This window comes from Saccopteryx leptura, chromosome 6 (genome assembly GCF_036850995.1).
Source record: "Saccopteryx leptura isolate mSacLep1 chromosome 6, mSacLep1_pri_phased_curated, whole genome shotgun sequence".
NCBI lineage: Eukaryota > Metazoa > Chordata > Mammalia > Chiroptera > Emballonuridae > Saccopteryx > Saccopteryx leptura.
The window spans coordinates 193,494,938-193,512,750 of NC_089508.1; the positions used below are offsets into that span (position 1 = coordinate 193,494,938).

At 53.2% G+C, this 17,813-nt stretch overlaps 1 protein-coding gene and 1 non-coding gene across 2 annotated transcripts in view; both read right to left on the minus strand.

The window, feature by feature from the left end:
• SDK1 (sidekick cell adhesion molecule 1) overlaps positions 1-17,813 on the minus strand; it is a 787,316-nt gene that overhangs the window by 342,452 nt on the left and 427,051 nt on the right. The window lies entirely within an intron of this gene.
• TRNAT-GGU (transfer RNA threonine (anticodon GGU)) lies at positions 5,179-5,254 on the minus strand. The gene has a single exon. It is a non-coding gene; the product is annotated as a tRNA-Thr (tRNA).

A 17,813-nucleotide genomic window follows, 5' to 3' on the forward strand; every position in this document is an offset into this window, starting at 1 on the left:
GACCAGCAGAGCTGCCACCTGACCTGCAGCTGACCAGACAGGTACACCAGCCCATCCAGGCGGTCCCCCGGTGGGAGAGAGCCCGGTCTGGACCAGCAGAGCCGCCACCTGACCTGCAGCTGACCAGACAGGTGCACCAGCCCACAGCCAGGCGGTCCCCAGGTGGGAGAGAGCCCGGTCTGGACCAACAGAGCCGCCACCTGACCTGCAGCTGACCAGACAGGTGCATGAGCGAGCCCACAGCCAGGCGGTCCCCCGGTGGGAGAGAGCCCGGTCTGGACCAGTAGAGCCGCCACCTGACCTGCAGCTGACCCGACAGGTGCACCAGCCCATCCAGGCGGTTCCCCGGTGGGAGAGAGCCCAGTCTGGACCAGCAGAGCCGCCACCTGACCTGCAGCTGACCAGACAGGTGCATGAGCGAGCCCACAGCCAGGCGGTCCCCAGGTGGGAGAGAGCCCAGTCTGGACCAACAGAGCCACCACCTGACCTGCAGCTGACCAGACAGGTGCACCAGCCCATTCAGGTGGTCCCCAGGTGGGAGAGAGCCCGGTCTGAACCAGCAGAGCCACCACCTGACCTGCAGCTGACCAGACAGGTGCATGAGCGAGCCCACAGCCAGGCGGTCCCCAGGTGGGAGAGAGCCCGGTCTGGACCAACAGAGCCACCACCTGACCTGCAGCTGACCAGACAGGTGCATGAGCAAGCCCACAGCCAGGCGGTCCCCAGGTGGGAGAGAACCCGGTCTGGACCAGCAGAGCCGCCACCTGACCTGCAGCTGACCAGACAGGTGCATGAGCGAGCCCACAGCCAGGCGGTCCCCAGGTGGGAGAGAGCCCGGTCTGGACCAGCAGAGCAGCCACCTGACCTGCAGCTGACCAGACAGGTGCACCAGCCCATCCAGGCCCAGAGGAAGCACCCAGCTGAGCCCCCCGGTGGCTCATGAGCAGTAAGAAATACTTCCTGTGAACGGGAAGGCACCCTGGACACGGACCCCAGGACTGGAGGGGGGACAGCACGGGGCGTTGATGACCGCCCCCGACCAAGAGAAGAAAGGGGAAAGGAACCCTGGTGTGGAGCGTCCATGCCCCAATGCAGCGGCAGGGGGCCCTCGAGGCAGGCTCAGCCCCCCCCGCCCTGAGTGGGGGCCCCAATGCAGCAGCAAGGGGCCCTTGAGGCAGGCTCAGCCCGCCCTGCCCAGAGCAGGGGCCCCATCAACAACAGAAGGTGAGCTCGCCGGCACACGCGGGAGGTCCTCAGTCCAGGCCCCATGGATGCAGCAGCCAGAAGAAGGGCCTTCCCTCCCCGCCGGGTCCTCGCACTTACGGCGATGGGTCCTTTACTCTCAAGTGTTACCCTTGAGAATGACGCGGGGGTGGCTCCTGTCTCCCTCTTACTCGACAGAGCGCTGGGAGTCCTGAGCAGCAGCAAGGGTAGGACAGGAAGGAAAGGAAGAAGGGAAATCATCCTGAGCTGCAGATAACAGTATGGTCTCCACAGAAAAATCCCCCCAGGGAATCTATCGAGAAAAACCCCTGGGAACTAATGAATGAGTTGAGCCAGGTCAAAGAATGCAAGATAAACACACAGACATGGCCCCCACCCCCCCCCCCCCATCCCACCCACCGCCAAAAAATATATCAATTCTATTTCCAGACACTAACAACACACACACACGGGAGTGAGAAGTAAAGACACGATACCATTTACACTCGCTCTAAACAAAATGAAGTACTTACTATAAACTTAACCCTGTAGAGACCCTGGAGGAGACCCTGACAAAATGTTGATGAAAAAAAAAATCGGCCCTGGCAGGTTGGCTCAGTGGTAGAGCGTGGGCCTGGTGTGCAGAAGTCCCGGGTTCGATGCTCTACCACTGAGCACAGGAGAGGTGCCCATCTGCTTCTCCACCCCTCACCCCCTCCTTCCTCTCTGTCTCTCTCTTCCCCTCCCGCAGCCGAGGATCCACTGGAGCAAAGTTGGCCCGGGCACTGGGGATGGCTCTGTGGCCTCTGCCTCAGGCGCTAGAGTGGCTCTGGTTGCAACGGAGCGACGCCCCAGATGGGCAGAGCATCGCCCCCTGGTGGGCATGCCGGGTGGATCCCGGTCGGGTGCATGCGGGAATCTGTCTGATTGCCTCCCTGTTTCCAACTTCAGAAAAAGGAAAAGAAAGAAAGAAAAAAAATCAAAGGAAACCTACCCAGATGGCGAGTAACACGGTGTTCACGGACTGAGACGCCACTTAGCAGGAAGGAGCACTGGTTCTGGGTTCCGTCCAAACAGGGTGAGGGTTAGTCTGCAGTCCTAGCAAAAGCCCAGCAAGATTCTCTTTTTTTTTTTTTTTTTTTTTTTTTTTAAGATATAGACAAGATTACTTTAAAATTTATATGGAAAGGCAAAGGCACGAGAATAGCTACAACAATTTTAAAAAAGAACATTAAAGCGAGAGAAATCGCTCTGCCCAGTGTGAAGACTTCCCAGGCCGCCGCGGAAAGGGATGGATTTGGCGGAGGAACGAACGCACAGATCGATGGAAGAGAGAAAAGAACCCAGAAATACAGAAATGCGAACCATTGATCTTTGACAAAGGCACAGATGTAATTGACTAGGAGAATTATAGTGTTTTAAACAATTGGACACGCACAGGGGAAAAGGAAAATTAACCTTGGTCTAACCCTCACATTGGCACAAAGTTAATTCAAATGGATAATGGACTTCAATGCGAAATGTGAAACCACAAACGTGTTAGAGGAAAAAAAAAAAAAGAAATAGGAAAATATTCTTTGGGACCTAGCTAGGCTTTGGGGACAAGTTCTTAGACTTGACTCCCAACAGCAAGATCCACGAGCGGAAACATTAATAAATGAGACCTCATCCAAATCTCAAACCTCTGCTCCGCAGAACACAGGACAGGGACCGGCCGGGAACACACACACCCCACACACCCGGCGGAGAACTAGCGTCTGGAGCATGCGACGAGCTCTCCCACTCAGCAAAGGCAAAGTCCATTCGGACGCGAGCAAATGATATCAGGAGATATGTGAAGGGAGCGTGCAGAGGGCGCAGAAGTGTGTGTAGAGATATTCAATATCACTGCCCATTAGGGAAATGCAAATTAAAAACATGTGAGGCAGCCCTAACCAGCTGGCTCAGTGGTAGAGCGTCGGCCTGGCGTGCAGGAGTCCCGGGTTCCATTCCCGGCCAGGGCACACAGGAGAAGCGCCCATCTGCTTCTCCACCCCTCCTCCTCTCCTTCCTCTCTGTCTCTCTCTTCCCCTACCGCAGCCGAGGATCCATTGGAGCAAAGTTGGCCCGGGCGCTGAGGATGGCTCCTTGGCCTCTGCCCCAGGTGCTAGAATGGCTCTGGTTGCAACAGAGTAACGGCCCCAGATAGGCAGAGCATTGCCCCCTGGTGGGCATGCTGGGTGGATCCCGGTTGGGTACATGCGGGAGTCTGTCTGACTGCCTCCCCGTTTCCAACTTCAGAAAAATACAAACAAACAACAACCAAAAAAAAACCCCCCCAACACACGAGGCAGTACTGCACACCTGTCAGAGTGTCTAAAACAGAAAAACAGAGACACCCCCAGATGCTGGTAAGGACGCGGAGACAGATGCTCAGATGCGGCTGGCTGGCTGGCTGGCTGGCTGGCTGGGGTACCCGGGGACGGGCCCTCTGGAAGGCCGTTTCTTCGGAGACGACACATACAAGCCCCCTCACAAGGCGGCGATTACACCCCGGAATATCTGTCTCTGAGAAAGGAAAGCGTCTGTTCACACCAGTCCTGCCCGGACGTGTTCACAGCAGCTCTGTCGCCGCTGCTGTCCTTCAGTGGGCGGGCGAGCGAATACACCGTGGAACGCTCCTCGGAAATAAAACCGAACGGGCCGTCGCCACGCGCCATGCGGACGGACCTCAAGGGAACATCGCCCAGGTCTGACCTCAGACCCAGCGTCGACAGGGCGCGCTCCGTGCCGGTCCATGCCTACGAGACGGAGGGCAGTCCGGTGGGTGCCAGGGGCTGGGAGCTGGATCGGGGGCAGGGGGTAGGCGGCAGGCAGCTGGCGAGAGCAGCGATGGAGGGGCAGCCGGGGGCCCCTCGTGGGGATGGAGGCGTTCTGTTCCTTGACGGTGGTGGGGGAGCCACGAACCCACACACGGGATGAAATTGCCAACCTCTAAACGCACGCGTGCACATGTGTGTGTGTGCTGGACGCACCAGTAAAACCGGGGAAATCTGAACGAGAGGGGTGGGTTTTTACCGATGACCATGTCCTGGCTGTGACCGCACTGTGCAGCTTTGCAGGGTCTCCCCACCGTGAGAAAGCAGCAACGGGCCTACCAGCTCTCTGTCAGTTTTTGACCAGTGCATGCGAGTCTGTCACCATTTCCAAATGAGAAAAGGCTCGTTGGAAAGTCTCTACTGTTCAAAATGTCGTGGAAACAGACCAGAGGCAGGGCCCCACGGTCCCCAGTTTCCCCACGTCCCTCAGCCACGTCCCGGCTGTGGCTGCGACCCGGCAAACCCATCAGGAGGAACTCGGGGGCCCCCCGGGGAAGGGCTTCATTCACACCGTGCCGCGTTGCCCCAGCAGGTCTGGGGACCGGGTGGGCAGGGCCAACCAGGACAGTCCATGAGCTGGAAGGGAAGAGAGGGAGGACCAGCCCCCGAGGGATGGCGCGGAGGCTTCAGAGAACGCCGCCCGCCAGGGTGACGATTCCTGCTCCGTGTCTCAGCGCACCCAGGGCTGTGTCCTGCGACCTGCAGCTCTGCGCCAATGCCAAGCGTGACCCCTTGAGTCTGCGCGGGGAGCCCGGGCCCGTAATGCACCCGGACGCACGGTGGCACTGCCACTTTTTTTTTTTCTTTTTTTTGTATTTTTTTCCGAAGCTGGAAACGGGGAGAGACAGACAGACTCCTGCATGTGCCCGACCGGGATCCACCCAGCATGCCCACCAGGGGCAACGCTCTGCCCACCAGGGGGCGATGCTCTGCCCCTCTGGGGCATCGCTCTGTTGCGACCAGAGCCACTCTAGCGCCTGGGGCAGAGGCCAAGGAGCCATCCCCAGCGCCCGGGCCATCTTTGCTCCAATGGAGCCTCGGCTGCGGGAGGGGAAGAGAGAGACAGAGAAGAAGGAGAGGGGGAGGGGTGGAGAAGCAGATGGGCGCTTCTCCTGTGTGCCCTGGCCGGGAATCGAACCCGGGACTTCTGCACACCAGGCAGACGCTCTACCACTGAGCCAACCGGCCAGGGCTGCACTGCTACTTTTAAAGAGGCCACTGCCGACGTGGCGAACGCAGGCCTCTGCCTGCAGGATCAGTTATGGGACGCAGCCCAGAAAAGGACGACTGGACCAGCCAGCATGGAGGACCGAGGACCAAGGACAGGGGACGGAGGACTGAGGACGGAGGCCTGGGCGCTGGCCGAATTCATGAAACACCGTCTTTGACGTTACTGATTTCTACTTAGGTTCCTTACGGTGTGAGGCTCAGGACGGCAAAGAGCCATTTCCTCAGCGTGCTAAGCCTGGTGTCTCTGTGCAGTACGAGGGTCCCTCCCCCCCTGGAGCCCGGGCCACTGCCCCGTGGGGGGTGGGGGGTGGGAGCGCTGCTGCTGCTCCGTCTCCTCAGAGCAAGTTCCTCTCCTGAAACCCGGGAGGCAGACGGGACGGAGCCTGGCTGTCCACTCTACATTCACAGCTGCTCTAGAGAGAGCGGTCAGTGCAATTAAAAAGCGGGTTGTTTAACAACCCGAAGAATAAATGGGATGTTAGTGACCCTCCGAGAGGCAGTCAAGGGGCCTGGGCTCACACCCGGGCTCTTGCCTCTTAACTTGCTGTGCGTGACCTTGGGCACAGCCACGCGCTCCCGGTTTCTGAGGGTGTGACCAAGGGTGACAGAAGAGCACCTGCCTTGGGGAGCTGTGACAATTACAGAGGGGGACAGGGGGGGCGAGTAAGTTAAAATGGTGCAAAGGAGGCGTTCAACAGTCCTCTCGGCTGTCCTGGAGAAGGCGTCCTGCTGGGACAGTGACGTCGGGAAGGAGGAACACTGTCACTCCTGTCTTGTCCTGGTGTCTGTTTCCTTCTGGTCCATGCCAGAGTCTGTTCCCCTGTTCTGTTTTGTGAGGCAACAACACACCATCATCTCTGCTCCCATTCGATAGGTAAGAACACTGAGGCCGACAGGGAAGGGACTTGTCCGGTCGAGTCGGGATAAAAATCGGTGTCGTCTGACGTCGCAGACGACAGACGGTAGAGGGTGAGAAATAAGATACACACTTTGTAATCCACGGCGGCTTGGAATCATTGGTTTGGAATAAAAGAACTTCCTGAGGCATGAATTTTAAAAAATAGTTCAGACTGAAGAGAAAAAAAAAAAGAAATGGATAACTAGTTTGCTTATGTTACATTCACCAAGGCTAATCAGATCCCAAGGAGATAAATACAGTCACGTGCCACGGGAATGTTGCCCTTTGTACACGGATATTAGAATTCTGCACACAATTTAAGGTGCCAATCCTCCAACATGACATTTCTTTTCATCACTGCAAATCTTAGCCAAGTGGCCAGAAATGTCATATCTTGGAAAAATGCCATTTTTAAAAATAAATGATACACTTATTAAAAAACATGTTCTTCTGAAGCAAATGATTAATTCTTTGCATTGCAATGTAAGTGCTACCGGGTTCTGCATTTCAGGGAAGGGTGATGACCTAGAGAGAAAATACTTCAGACCAGGACCCAAGAAGTATTCTCAATTTTGTTGAACCCATGCCCCTCCCCACCATCATTTACAAAAAAAAAAAAAAAAAAAAAAAAAAATTTAATCATGCCCATTTTAACTCTTCTGAAATGAACTTCACAGATAAAATAACCAGCCTTGACATAGGATTTCAAAACATCCGTTTTATACCTTACCAGTGCTATGAAGCAGAATAAAAGAAAATGATTTATCCTGACCAGGCATTTCAAGATGTCACGTAAGAAAGTTCTGGAAAACGGAAGAGTGGAGGGGTAGAAAGACACCCTCACCGAACGAGTGCTCGACGGTGACCGTGAGAACCGGTGGCCGTCACACGTGGGTGGAGCCCGGCAGCCTCCCGGGGGTGACGCTGTGTGTGAGAAGCCAGACGTCAGAAAGCGCGGCCGTTATGTTCCGACTGCACGAGGCGTGCGGGTTGTTAGGGTGACGGGGACCTACGGAGGGCGGTGGTGGTCCGACCTGGCTGGTGCGCCTCCTTAGGAAGCCATCGACCGTGGTACATTCATACCATGGAATGCGGTTCATCAAAAAATTAACAGAGAAACGCGAGAGAAGACAAGATGGCGCTGGAGTAGGCGGACGTACCAACATCCACCTCCCAGAACCAAAGTGGATTACAAAATAATTTTAAGAACTATCATCTGGGAAAAACCAACTTTGAACTAAACTAAGAGGACTCTTCAACCAAGGAACACTGAAGAAGCCACACCAAGACTGGCAGAGGAGAACAGAAGCTCCATCTCCACACACGCTGCAGATGGCTTTTCCAGTCTACCTGAATCATCACCAGCTAGAAGCAGCGGTCATTGGGACTTGGACGTGAGCTGCAAAGTATAGAACTGTGACAACAATTCCAGTGCCATGCACTTTTCCTGGAGGTGGACTTTTCCTGGATTCCTGCTCCTTGTGATAGCTCCTAACAGACTGAACTGGGGTTGGGTTGCATTTTTCAGGGATTTGGCATGGCGTTGGGGCCAACTTGGACTTGGTGAACATGTTAAGGACACTACTCTTTTATGGATACTTGCTGTATTGGCCAAGAGTTTGCTTAAAGGCTTTAATCACTGTAAAAAAAAAAAATTGAAGACTGGATAAAGAAGATGTGGCACATATACACCATGGTATATACTATTCAGCCATAAGAAATGATGACATCGGATCACTTACAACAAAATGGTGGGATCTTGATATTATACGGAGTGAAATAAGTAAATCAGAAAAAAACAAGAACAGCAGGATTCCATACATTGGTGGGACATAAAAACGAGACTAAGAGACATGGACAAGAGTGTGGTGGTTACGGGGTGGGCGGGGGGGGGGGGGGGGGGGGGGGGGGGGGGGGCGGTGGGAAGGAGGGAGAGGGGGAGGGGGAAGGGGAGGGGCACAAAGAAAACTAGATAGAAGGTGATGGAGGACAATCTGACTTTGGGTGATGGGTATGCAACAGAATTGAATGACAAGATAACCTAGACTTGTTTTTTTTTGAATATATGTACCCTGATTTATTGATGTCACCCCATTAAAATTAATAAAACTTAAAAAAAAATTTAACAACCTATGGACACACCAGACAAGGTGGATAAACCTCAAAATAGTATAACGGAGTGAAATAAACCTTAGACCAGACGGCGGACATGCGGTCTGTGTGACCGATTTGACCCACACCTGAGTTCCACTGGGGGCTACACCTGAGGTTCTCCGAGTTCTGGCCTCAGGACCCTCACGGTCTTAAGTTTCAGCTGCTGAGAACCCCCAAAAGTTTGATCTCTGTTGGCTCTCACTATTCCTATTATCATATTAGACTTTAAAATGATACACTTAAAATATTCATTCATCCATTAAAAAGAAATAGCAAACTTTAAATATTAACATACATAAAATATTTTATGAAAATAACTATATTTTCCAACATCCTCTCCACCTCCCCCAAAAAAATGGTTTAAAAAAAATGACGCTGTTTTACATTTTTGAAAATGTCTTTCATGTCTGGTTTAAGAGAAGACAGCTGGATTCTGATAATCTACTTCTGCATTCAATTTACATATTCAAATGAATATTCATTAGGAATTACTTTTATTTCTCTTTTCTATCAAAGCGAGGGTATTATCTTGATTTTTTATTTTATTTTATTTTTTTTGGAAATCAGATGTGCAGGCTGGTTATTTTATTGCAGGAGAGGGGAGGGGGCGTGATGAAACACAGGTTGTAAAGAAGAGGGGGTCTGGTGTCCAGCAGGACTGAGAATGCCGTCTTGAACCACATGTCAAAGTGTTTCTCCTTTCCTCCGCGCACCCTCGGGGAAACATGGAAGCTGGCGGCTACAATATCAATGCAACGCCGGGAGTCAATGTAGCAGCGAAGCCTCGCGCTGGACACGCAAAAAGGAACAAGCAGGAAAGGGCACCAGTAACATCTCACTGATATGATTAAAACGGCGCTGACCTCCTGATCCCCCCTTCGAGAGTTTCAAGGGCACCCTCAAGAGTTTCAAGGGCACCCCGCGGGTCCCCAGGGCCAAGCTGATCCATGATGAAAACATCCGGAACAGGGCGGTTTCCTCCGGGTCAGGTCAGGTTGGGTCCAGGTCTGGCCTGACTGGGAAAAGGCCTGAGGGAGTTAGTTGTTCAGGGTGACAGTGAGTTTCCATGGCAATGGGGCCAGCTGCGCACAGATGGATGCGTTGTAAAAATCGAATCAAATGGTACATTTACCTTTTATGCATTTCATTATATGCACATTTTACCTTGAAAGAGTAAAACAAACATTGAACTAGTTAATCACATGCACGGGGAAGAGTTTGGGAGTCAAGCGTACGGGTACCTGCAACTTAACTTTGAAGTCAATCAAAGAACAAGACAGACGGGGGCGGGCGTGGTGGGGGCGGGGTGGGGGGGGGGTGGGGGGTGGGGAGGGCGGACGCGGAAAATACAGCGGAACGTTCACCGCAGAACCCAGGGCGCGGGCGCGCGGGTGTGCGCTTGACGGCTCTACGTTTGAAAATGTTCCTCATGAAGTGTCGTAAAAATTCACTGAGTCGCGCACTTAGGATTTGTCTGCTTTACTACAGGTTAAGTTGCATCTCAATAAAAAAAATTTTTTTTTAACTATTCGGCCATTAAAAATACGAAGGCGGGGCTAACGAACAGACGAGGCTTATTTGTGGCGGACGGAATGAGGAAATATTCACTGAATAAAGGCCCACGCAAGCTCCCCGCCGTTCAACAAAGAACCAAATACGTGGCTTTCTCAGAAATAATGAGGCTGAATTCTAAATGCATTGTCAAAGCACCACGCCATGCTCACACGGGCCAGGACACTGACACAGGGTCCCGGGAAACACAGCTCGCACCCCAAATCCCTGTCACCCGCCGAGCGACAGAGCCAGTCTCACGCCCCAGAACACGGTGTGGACTCCTGGGCCCGGCATCGGAGCAAGACTGACCATCAGCAGGCAGCTCCTCAAATCAGTCCTTCAGATAGGCAATTCTTTAACACAGGTCACATGATCACGTCACAGGAATAGAAAAGAGAACAATAAATGACATTAAAATGATTATTAAAGGGTTTTTTTTTTTTTACAGGGACAGAGAGAGAGAGTCAAAGAGAGGGAGAGCTAGGGACAGACAGACGGAACGGAGAGAAATGAGAAGCATCAATCATCAGTTTTTCGTGGCGACACCTTAGTTATTCATTGATTGCTTTCTCATATGTGCCTTGACTGTGGGCCTTCAGCAGACCGAGTATCCCCTTGCTCGAGCCAGCAACCTTGGGTCCAAGCTGGTGAGCTTTTTGCTTAAGCCAGATGAGCCCGCGCCCAAGCTGGTGACCTCAGGGTCACGAACCTGGGTCTTTCTGCATCCCAGTCTGACACTCTATCCACTGCGCCACTGCCTGGTCAGGCAAGGGTTTTTTATCTTAATGGTTTTTAGAAAGTTGTTAAAGTGTGCTCCCTTTACAAGTCATGTTCCTCTGCTCGTTACAAACATTGGGCTCTGCGTCTCTTTACGATGCATGTCAACGCCCCACGGTGACGTGTCTGCACGCCACGGCCACGACCACGAGTGAAGATGGACCTCAGTGAGCCGGACCCACAGCTCAGACACCGCCAGGGCAGTGCTGGGACGGTGGATGGCTTTTGCTCAGGTTTCCAGCAAAACAAAGAACAATTTTCCCTCGATTTACTCAGTAATTGCATTTGTGAAAAATTTCAGTGTTATGTGAAAACTGCAAAAATACCATGTGTTTATTTAAAAATGGAATAGTAGGCTCAGGTCATTGGTGAATAGGTGTTTTTGTTTTCATAAACCTCTCTGAACATCCAGGGACCCGCCGGGAAAGACACGTGGGAGCCCAGCATAGTCCTTCATCACGCCAGACCTGACCAAGCCCCGCCAGCGGCCCAGCCTGACCGCCGTCCTCCCCGTGACCCCCTCACGGGGACCACTGGAAATGCCCCCCGTAAACCTGCAACAGCTCCCTCGGGGCAGTGCTGCCGGCACTAGAAAACTCCGGGTCTGGGGTGAATCGAGGATTGTTCTAGGAACATCTGGATTTCAGTAGAAGAAATATTCTCCAAAATAGAATGACCGGGCTATCCATGTGTCCATTCCTAAATCAGTCACTGTAAAGATATCTTCAATCTCTTTAAACGGAAGCAGAGGCCCCGCCTTCTGCCACTCCCACAGTCCAGGCACGGACGAGTGTCATACGTGTTCTTAAATGCTGTTCTCGGGGTTTCTGTTATCAGCGTTCAGATCACTCAGCCTTCCCGTTCCAGGCCTGCGTGATCTCGTCCCTCCCACGTGTCTAGCCCCGTCGTTCCTCAGCAGCACGGCAGCCCTGGGGTGTTTCCCCTCTATCGGGCTGGGTCACCAGACCCCCGAGTCATCCCCACGTCCCCCCTGCCCTGCCCCCTCATCAAGGTGCCTCCTGTCTTTGGCTCCTCCTGTCTCTCTCTCTCTCTCTCTCCTGATCCCCCCTTCGAGAGTTTCAAGGGCACCCTCGAGAGTTTCAAGGGCACCCCGCGGGTCCCCAGGGCCAAGCTGATCCATGATGAAAACATCCGGAACGGCAGTTTCCTCCGGGTCAGGTCAGGTTGGGTCCGGTCTGGCCTGACTGGGAAGAGGCCTGAGGGAGTTAGTTGTTCAGGGTGACGACAGTTTCCACGGCTCTCTCTCTCTCTCTCTCTCTCTTTTATCATCCCTGTACAATGATTGGGCCTATTTTTTTTTATTTTGTTAAAGCAAGACAAAATGAAACGGCACGTGAATTCATTCGCTCAGAGGAGCGGCCGACAAGTAACGAAATCCATCACTGAGCACGGATCCGGAGAAAAGTCGGCTGGGCTGAATGAAGAGGTGCAGTCGACTCTCAAAAGCTGCACGCAACTCGGTAGTAAAAATGTTTCGCTAAGGAAAGATGTCTTTCGTTCTATGTCCTAAAACCCAAAATTTGGCAAAGCGCCTTACACAAAAATCGCACACAGAACACCTGACCCACTCCCAGGTATTTCTACGAGCGAACTAAAAATGCAGGCTCACACGAACATCTGGTAGGCAGATGAGTGTTCGTGATCGCCCCAACTACCGGAACATCCTTCAGCAGAGGCACGGATAAAAATATCATGAAATTGTACGTTCAGACAATGGGACATGACTCAGCATTCAGCGGCGCGAAGCGAGGATTCGTACAACGGTGCAAATTTTTTTTTTTTACTTTTTTTTTTTTTTTTTGTATTTTTCTGAAGCTGGAAACGGGGAGAGACAGACAGACTCCCGCATGCGCCCGACCGGGATCCACCCGGCACACCCACCAGGGGCGACGCTCTGCCCACCAGGGGGCGATGCTCTGCCCCTCCGGGGCGTCGCTCTGTCACAAGCAGAGCCACTCTAGTGCCTGGGGCAGAGGCCAAGGAGCCATCCCCAGCGCCCGGTCCATCTTTGATCCAATGGAGCCTCGGCTGCAGGAGGGGAAGAGAGAGACAGAGAGGAAGGAGAGGGGGAGGGGTGGAGAAGCAGATGGGCGCTTCTCCTGTGTGCCCTGGCCAGGAATCGAACCCCGGGTCCCCTGCATGCCAGGCCGACGCTCTACCGCTGAGCCAACTGGCCGGGGCAAACGGTGCGAATTTAAAACAAATTGTAAATGCGTTTTCCTACGTTAAAGACTCGAAGATCCCGTTTATATGAAATACAGGAAAAGGCACAGGTGTCTGGTCAGAAGCAAACAGAGGAGCCAGCGGTGGGCGGGGCCGGATGGAAGGACGGCCCCACAGAGGCACACGGGGTGGAGCCGTCCCGCGTGGAGTCGTGGACACGCGACTCTGCTTCCGTGGGTCCCACAGGAAGGGCCCGCGGAGTGAACGTTACTGTCTGCAAACGGAAAGCAGACAGACAAAGATCAGCCAGGATATTGGGGGGCTCCGGGATGGGACGCAGGCCGTGATAAATGAAGGACTAACGGGTGACACACAGGTGGATGAGGTGGCCTCGCTGAACGGGCTGGAGGAAAAGGAGCTGCCCTTACCTGCCCTGGAGAACGGGGCTGTGACCCGATAGCGTCAGCCTAGAGAAAACGGGAGGTCTCACTGAACACTGTTGAGTGGGTACGTCCGTTTCCCACAGGGGCGTGTGAGTGAGCAATTCTGCCATTAGCGGCATGTGTGTTCGGGGCTTGTTAAACAACTAAAATAAATCACAGAGAGTGAGAGCCAGGTTTGTCGCTGCCGGAGGAAGAAACGACCAATAAGAAACAGAGAGGATCACGGGATGAACCCATGATCCTGGATTTGAGTCAGAGAGACCCCTGTGAGAACTCATGGTTATTTAACCCTGAGTTAAAGGTACATAACTCATGGTTACAGACTGACAGGCAGCCACAGGCAGAAGAAACACAGCCTGGCGTGGATCTGGGTTACAACACGCGTCCGCTGAGAAGCCCAGAACTCGCGACAATCCAGTAGTAACGAGCACGCTCAGCGCCCACGAACCGGGTTCTAAACCTCCCCTTTCCGACAAAGGAAGCAAAGGCCAATCCTCACAGAAACGGCAGGTTCTGGGGCTGGTGCAGGCATTCTAAAACGAGCCTGGAGCCCGTCACAGAGCCGGAGAGTCAGGGCACGTTCATAAAAAACCCACATGGGCACAGGCGTCCACCCCAAAGAGCTCCCAAGGCCAAAGCTGGAACAACGTGAGCTATAAACGAGACAAAGATTATCATCCCAGGAATAATATACTATGTATCTACATGTCCACAGTGGGAACATAAGTGATTGAGTAAATAAGTAAACGGGGAGAAGGGACAGATCGTCGCTCTAGGAGAATTCCAAATAATAAGCTCTCTCCCGCCCCAGAAGGGCAGCGTAACCCCACCCCCCACCCCCACCGAGCATGTGGGCGGGCCCTAAGACTGGCTTCTCGGGAACTGGGGTGTCATGGGACACAGACAGTTCGTTGGTCTTTGTCGACTTCCTGGCTTCGAGCTCCTAACACTTGGGGACTTTCCTGAGTGACGAGGGTCCTATTAGTGTCTTTTGTTCTACTGAGGCAACTCTCGGTGGCCTCCTAGACGGCTTCAGGATGGGGGTTGGTCACCAGAAACAGGCAGCAGTGACCAGACGCTGGAGACTTTCAGATTCACACACTCTCCCCCCACCCCCACCCCCGACTCTGGGGAGAGGAACGTGACCGGAGTTTGAGCTCATCACCAATGGCCAAGGATTCGATCATCAACCGTGCCTGAGCAACCTCCATACAAACCCTACACAAGGAAGAGCTCTGGGTTGGTGAACGCACGCAGGTGCCCGGCTGGGGGGAGGCCTGCCAGGGACAGCCGCGGGCGCGCCTACCTCGCCCTCACGCCACACCCTGCCCTCTGCGCTCTCTCATTCAGGGGTCCCCGAGTTGTACCCGTTATGCAAAACCAGTGACAGGAAGTGCAGTGCGTTCCTAAGCTCTGGGGGTCATCCCGTTGGGCCGGGGGGGGGTAGCGACGAGAACCCCAGACTTTGCAGAAAGGTGGGTGTTCTGGGGACCCCTTTTGCAGCTGGCATCCGAAGGAAGAAGAGCTGGTGAAACAGAGAGTCTGAAGTCTAGTTTTAAAAGCAGGGCATAGACCTAGAACAATATCAATGTGTCGCGTGTATTACGCTGTGTGAAAGAGGTCGGGTCTGACAGGCCCCCTGCCCACCATGTGCGTCCACGGACCTGACACTGTGGGGAAGGCAGAGCTGTCGGGTCAGAGAGCAGGCAGGGGGCTGCACTGGGTCGGGGGAGGGGAGCGGAGGGGAGGGGAGCGGAGGGGAGGGGAGGGGTGACCGCAACGGGGTGGACAAGGGACTTCTGGAGGTGACGCCCCTATCTTCACTGCAGCAGTGATGACCCGATTCCATGTCTTTCAAAAAGAGTGAATTTTACTGTATACAAAGAAAAAAGTGAATTTAAAAAACATCCCAGCCTTGGCCATTTGGCTCAGTGGTAGAGCGTCGGCCTGGCGTGCAGAAGTCCCGGGTTCGATTCCCGGCCAGGGCACACAGGAGAAGCGCCCATCTGCTTCTCCACCCCTCCCCCTCTCCTTCCTCTCTGTCTCTCTCTTCCCCTCCCGCAGCCAAGGCTCCATTGGAGCAAAGTTGGCCCGGGCGCTGAGGATGGCTCCATGGCCTCTGCCTCAGGCGCTAGAATGGCTCTGGTTACAACAGAGCAATGCCCCAAGATGGGCAGAGCATCGACCCCTGGTGGGCATGCCGGGTGGATCCTGGTAGGGCGCATGCGGGAGTCTGACTGCCTCCGGGAGTCTGACTGCCTCCCTGCTTCTCAGTTCAGAAAAATACAAAAAAAATAAAAAAAAAATCCCAATATCTCCCTTAATTTAAAATTTCCCACTCAAGGATATTCAGCTCAACACATTGCTGGATACATTTTTCTGTACAAAGTGAGAGACTGAACACAGAAACGGACGACGGCCAGGCACCGTGTGACAACAGAGCTCCGACCCCCAGGGGGAGTCGGGGAGACCAGCCGCGTCCCCCGAACAGTTGGGACGTGGCCCGTGAGTGCCCACTTCTCTACTTTTGCCCTCAAACCCTCTGCGGCTCGGGACCTACCTGGGGAGAAAGCCAAACAAGCTCCCCTCACCAGTCACAAGGGACATCCTGCTTCTGGTTCCCCGCTGGCTTCTCTGAGCCCCCCAGGCAGGGGAGGGCGGGGGGGGGGGTGTCCCACAGCCCCCCCCCCTCCCGCCCAGACTGTCAACGCCAGGCTCCTGGCTGCAGCAAGTTGGGATCAGTAGCCTCTGTTTCTTCTCCTTCGGACCCCACTGATTGCCGCAGAAGCAAACCCACTTTATCAAAGCCAAGCCTTATCAGAAATGAGATAAAACACCGCCCACGAGCCGTGAGCAGCTCCAGGGTAATGAATGAATGGTGGAAAAGGTGGGGGGGGGGCTGCCAGGACCCCTGCCCTCAATTCCCTTTCGCTCACCAAACCCTCTGAACACGCCCAGTGTTCCCCTGACTCGCAAAGTCACCGGTGTCGGGGGAACAGGGACAATCTTGTCACAGGAGGTTTCTCTCACCAGGGTCTGAACTATTCACTGCTCACTGTTACCGCTGACCAGGGACCCCGTGGCTGTGACTTGGAGAGGTGGGGTGGTACTGTTGCTGCAGTCGGCAATCCTGGAGGGACTTCCGGTGGAGGCGGTGCCCCGGAAGAATGGAGGGGCCCCGGGGGAAGAGGGGGGGGAGAGGAGGAACTGACGAGAAGATGGGCTTCTTTGTAGAAAAGTTAACTTTTCTTGAAAGGATACAATGGGATCTGTAATGGAATGCCTCCGAGGACTGATAAATTGATTTCACTTCACAATAATTTCACATTTTAGTGCTTCCTATAAAAGAGTTTTCTTTTCTCACCACCTGTACCAGCTTGCCAAAGCTCTCCGCATTTCAGAGGAAATATTAGTTACGGGCTAAATTAGCTGAATGTAAAAAATTAAATTATTCCAACAGAACACCACCAAGTAAAAACTTGCTGAAGGATTGCAATAAATTAAGAAACCTTCTTAAAAATGCAGTATTCAATTATAACTTAAATAAATCCCCGGGGTGTGAACTAAGACAAGTGTATTAAAAATTAGGAATTTCTCAGAAAAAAAAGTATTTCGGTTCGGTCAAATAAAATCTGTCCACGAGTCAGCTTCATTAGCCGGAATCACATCCAAGATTCTTGGCGTGACCAGCTAATTTAAAACACCTTTTACAACCAATTTCCATATGGCCTCCTCATTTATGTTTATAGTCTGGGCAGAAGTCTCGAATGGAAAGCCAAGAGCCATGCCTAGAATAGCAAGTTTTTTGGGTTTTTTTTTTTTTTTAGCATTTCCTCATCAAATCATTAATTTATTTTTATTTTTATTTTTTTTTTACATTTTACTTTCCTTTGCTATTTTATTTTATAGGCGACGCTGGATTCTCGCTAACATATTTCATTAAAGATAATAAAAAGAAGGAATAAAAAAAGACAGTAAATATAGAAGAAGCAGGTTCTGGCTACTTCAAAGGGCGCCTTTTTAAAATGTATTATCTGCAAATCATGGCCCCACCTTCAGCCGACAGCGGCCACTTCACCCACGGGGGTGGGGGTGGGGGGGTGGTGTCATTACATGATGAGAAAAAAGCTCCACGCCAGTCAGGCGCCGACGAATTTCCCTGGAACCCAGACCTGCTGAATGGTCAGTGCTCACGCTCAACACCCCAGCTGACGAGGAGAGGGGGTCTGCGGCCAGGGACCATACCTACAAGATCCTCCTGCTGGCCAGCGGGGCGGCCACCCGGGCCCATGCCTCCTCTCCCTCCCTCCCTCTCTCCCTCCCTCCCTCCCTCCCTCCCTCCCTCCCTCTCCCTCCCTCTCTCTCTCTCTCTCTCTCTCTCTTTCTCTTTCCCCGGCACAGGGCTACCGCCTGCCGTTCCCCTCTCTTCTCCAGAGGTGTGTCCGTCACCTGGCGCTCACTCCAGTTTAGAAAATACGTGTTTACGGCATTCTCTAGTCTCGACAGCGGTGT